This window comes from Dipodomys merriami, unplaced genomic scaffold (assembly GCF_024711535.1).
Source record: "Dipodomys merriami isolate MVZ:Mamm:240054 unplaced genomic scaffold, mDipMer1.0.p SCAF_1, whole genome shotgun sequence".
NCBI lineage: Eukaryota > Metazoa > Chordata > Mammalia > Rodentia > Heteromyidae > Dipodomys > Dipodomys merriami.
The window spans coordinates 94,012,292-94,017,274 of NW_027202270.1; the positions used below are offsets into that span (position 1 = coordinate 94,012,292).

General features: G+C 36.2%; 1 non-coding gene across 1 annotated transcript; it reads left to right on the forward strand.

Annotated features, from left to right (window-relative positions):
- The first annotated feature begins 643 nt into the window (after window positions 1-643).
- LOC138835019 (U6 spliceosomal RNA) lies at window positions 644-749 on the forward strand. Its single transcript, XR_011374357.1, has one exon. It is a non-coding gene; the product is annotated as a U6 spliceosomal RNA (small nuclear RNA).
- The last annotated feature ends 4,234 nt before the right edge of the window (window positions 750-4,983 follow it).

A 4,983-nucleotide genomic window follows, 5' to 3' on the forward strand; every position in this document is an offset into this window, starting at 1 on the left:
AATATAACTACTCAAACTACAAAAAAATAATGTGTTGTATTCAACCGCGTGCTTTTGAAAGGAGCTCAAATGTATGTTTGAATTTTTCTACTGAGGAATGGCAAGGAAATGGAGTATTTACACACACACACACACACACACACAAATCTTTTTCTCTAAACTTTCACTAAGTGAATGCATTGACTTATACCCTTCATTTTTGTGCCAAACAAAAACAATATGTTCTGATATGATTTGCAGCAAAGTGAGAAAGTCTATTTCAAGTGTGCACTATTCCTTAAACAAAGTTTTACAGATCAAAATCTCTGAAATATCAATGTCTCAAAATGAGTGGCATGATTAATATTATAGAGAACTATTTGGCAATAATTCTATATATCAAATTTTAATAGCATGTTTGAAATAGCATTATCCACTTCTGGAAATATAGGCTACAAATAAATGCAGAGGGTTTCAGTAAAGTAAGATGTCAGTAATAAATGAATAGGAATAATTTACATGTCACTTGATAGTATACTGGCCAAATACACAAGTATAGCAATAAAATCAAATATATATCTATATATAGAGAGATAGATAGATAGATAACTATAGATAGATAGATAGATAGATAGATATGTGCCATTGAAAAGCATGAAATGAAGTGTTGGCTTAGGCAGCACATATACTAAAATTGAAATGACACAGAAAAGATTTGTGTGGCCTTGTGCAAGGATTACACACAAGTTCCTGAAATGTTCCATAGCCAAAAAGAGAATGAAAAAAAATGAATGAAATTAAGTTCAAATGAATTAGGTACATTGGTAGGATAGGTAGATAGGTAGGTAGATAGATAGATAGATAGATACATACATACATACCTACATACATATATAAACCAGGTATGGTTAAAAAACAATTTATATAAAACATTCATAGTAAGAGAAAAATGAGGGAAGGGGTACAACTTTGACAATAAATAAACTTATTTCCTTACTTATGTAAGGTACATAACCTTGACAATATAAAAAATCAGACAAAAAAAGAAGATTCATGTCCATATGCACAGTTGAGTATATATAGAATATTTCTCAAATATTCTAGAAAGAGTTGTTGATTCTGAAGAAGTAGATTATACCTCAGTACCAAAAGTGTAATAACTTTTCATTGTACGGTTTTGTGAATTCTTTCTTTTTATAATATTATGTAGTACTTTTCCAATAAAAATATTATTAATGGCATTAGACAAGGCAATGTATAAAGTGGATTCAATTTTCCTGCCTGAACTTGAAACAAAATAAGAAAACATCCAAGCACAGGCTTACACTTGTTATCCTACCTATTCAGGAGGCTGAAATCAGAGGACTGCAACTCAAAGCCAGTAGAAGCAGGAAAGTCCATAGGATTCATCACTTATTAGTTCCCAAAAATCCAGAAATGGAGCTGTGGCTTAAGTGGCAGAGTACTAGCCCTACTCAGGAAAGCTCAGGGACAGCATCCAGGCCCCAAGTTCAAGCTCCAGGACCAGCACACACAGACAGACAGACAGACACATACACACACACACACATACACACACACACACACACACACACACACTCTTTCTCTCTCTGTCTCTCTCTCTCTCTCTCTCACACACACACCTCATACAACCAACAAATATAAATGTTAGCTTTAGGGTTATTATCAAACTTGTTTGCTGAAAGTCCAGCTGAAATACATGATGAACTATTCCATCACAAACCCTAGGTGCTCCAGTAGGAGACTGATAAGGTGCATGTACTATGGACAGGATAAGTTTGAATTAGAAGAAGTCCCCAGTGGGACCTCTCCCCTGTGTTTATTTATCAGGGAAATCAACTTTTTCTACCTAAATAGGATTTTTCTTATAATTCCCTTCAAATAATATGAAAATTATATTATTTTGATAGAAATGAGGAATGAGAAATAAATCCTGCCTGGTGACAACTGCCTGAAAAAAAATACATGCCATTTTAGATTTTTCCCATCTCCAACACACAGCATCCCTAATTTAACATCTTACCGTAAACAATAGCCATTCTTGCCCAAAGCTTTCCTAGGAATATGAATCTCAAGACAAAGTTCAACAGATAGCAATCTTGCAAACTTGGAAATTTCTAAGACATTGACCGGTCTGGATTTCATTAAATCCTTATTCTCCTTTACTTGCTTTCATTAAGATGAAGCTGAATAATGAAGTCATGCTCATTGAAATCCCTTTTCAGTTCTGTCCATTTGAGTCCAACTGATCACTTTAATGTGAACGTCAGATAGGGAACACCCCTCAGATTTTTTTGTGTTTCATGTTTTTGGATTTTGGTGTTTCTTTGTTGTTCTATTCGAGAATCACTGTATTTAGCTACACATTGTGTGTGTTTCATTGCACCTACTGTTTATTTGTTGAGCTTCAGTGTAAGGGGAAAAAGATAGAAGAGGATAATATTGTATTTTTCTTTCCTTGGCATTTCCAAACACATTTCAGATTTTTCTAACTTTCTTGCAGAGTATCATTAAGGTGACACTATAATTGAAAGTACTGAAAAGCCTTGCCTTGGCCTCTAGTTTCCAGACTGCATGTAAGGAGATTAGACATCGCAAGTTCATTCAAACTAGAAGGAAAAACCAAAGCCTCAACAACTCTTCTGGAATCCATCAGAGAAATGAGATCACAGGGCAAACTGCAGTCCCCAAACACTGGCAGGAGAAACCAGCAGCTTCCTAGCACAGAAACTCATTAAGGGAAGCCACTTCAGGAACTAGTGTTAAAGCAGGAAAAACTGAACTCATAAATTGCTGGAGGTTGAAAAAGGACACGTCTGAGTGATAAAAAAAACACACACACACACACCAAAAAAATTCACACACACACACACACACACACACACACACACACACACACACACACACACACACACACACACACACACACACACACACACACACACACACACACACACACACACACACACACACACACACACCAAAAAAATTCTACAGGGTCCCAGTCATCAGGGGCTCAGACTTTTATGAGTTTTTGCTTCCAGGAACTTCACCAGGTTCTCATAGAGATTATCAAAGAAAAATTCTCTCTTGTTTCCAAGAGGAGAAAGGAAAAAGGAGCCAATTTGACATAGGCCTGCGCATTCTGTGTGGCTCTGAAGAGACTGTTTTACTGAAGCCCCGGAAAACCTGCTGGACTATTATGAGAACCTACTGTAACAAGGCAAAGGAAAATATCTAACTCTCTTCCCTCCAGACTGCCATGTGGGGAAAGGAAAATACCCAGTCTAGTTGAACCAAAGCTCATCCTCCCATGACAAGACTTACCTGAGGGCTGACAGCCAGTTGCATGATTGTAAGATGCCTCTCAGACAGTTCTTATACCAAAGACCTATTTGCCACAGTTTATTTTTCCAGGGCATCCTGTTGTTGTCTTATAACAACAGCAGAAAATTATAAGGTATATGAAAAGGTACAAACGTACCCAGACTTCCACAGTTTGGATATTCTCAACTTCAAACGAAACAATCAGAAAATGTTGGAATTCTTAAACCAAGAGATAAAAAAATCAATAAACAAAAATCTCAGTAGGTCTCCAGTGGTTTATGCCTTAGCTCCTCAGAGAGTGGAGACCTAGAGGATTGAGGTTCAAAGCCATCCAGTGGGGAAGGGAGGGAGAATAATGCAATTTCATGTCCAAAATAATTAGCCAAAACAAGGCTGGCAGCCTTGTTGATGGTAGCACATCAGCTATGCAAGCAAGTTACACAAGTACGTAGCTCTCCATTCAAAGCCTAGCACCCCTTCGCTCCCACACAATGCAGCTACAACATATACAATTATCTCCTGGCTTGTCTGGACTGAGGATAGTGTAGGGAAATCACAACTGTTGGATCTTTGGTGAGATTGCCTAAACTTGACTAATACTGGAAAGTAAACATTAATGTTTTCTCTCTGACCCTGAAATCTCAGAGAATGTACCTGACATGGAGGTATTACTGAAACTAGAGGGATTTACAAGGGCATGTATTTGTGTCATATTTGAAATGCTTATGAAACACACACGCATGTCCATTTGGCAATATTTGTCTCAGTTCTTGTCAAGTACAGGGGATTTGAAGTTCAGATATAGATGGTAAAGTATTCCTCTTCCAACAAATCTGCTCCATGACCATGAACCCTAGCCTCCCGAATGCTGTAACTCGGAAACCATCAATAATTCAGTTATATAGCTCACTGTAGTTTTTGCTTCTCTATTTATTTAACAAGAGCCATCTTCTGGAACTAGCAGAATTTTAAAGCTAACTTTTAGCCACCTATATGTTAAGATGTAAAAAAGTTCTTATTCTTCTTTTAAAATATTGCTAATTTTTCCATATCTCTCAAGATCTTTTCAAGTTATTTACTTTAAAAGCACAGTGTAAGTGTTGAACACTTTGAACTGATTGAGAAGAGTTTTACAATTTTCACAGTGGTGGTAGTCTATGGAAGTTGTTAAAAAGAACAATGAATGTGTTAATAAGTATCAATATTTGGCTGCTATTTCTTTCAGTAAAAATACTTTGAAGATTACTTTTTTCCTATGATAGTTTAAATTTCTTGAACTTAATGACTCAAAATCTGGTCCCATTTCATTCCCCATGTCCCCATGATCATTCCATGGTAGTCTAAATCTTCTAGACCTTTCTTTTCTTCTATTTTTCTTTTCTTTCTTTCTTTTTTCTCTTTTTTTCTTTCTTTCCTATCTTTCTCCTTTTTATTTTTATTTTCTCTTTTCCTTTCCCCTTTTCTTCTTCTTCCTGTCTTCTCTCTTTCCATTCCTTCTTTCTGTGTGCATACCTCCATAAAACATCCTTTATCTTATAATTGACTTTATCATAAGTTACTCTACATTTACCCTGCAACTACCATGACTTGTAGTGTGGATTCTACAATTGTAGAAAATGCTGCAGCTGGTAAATATAAAAGATGGGTATGTGAAAG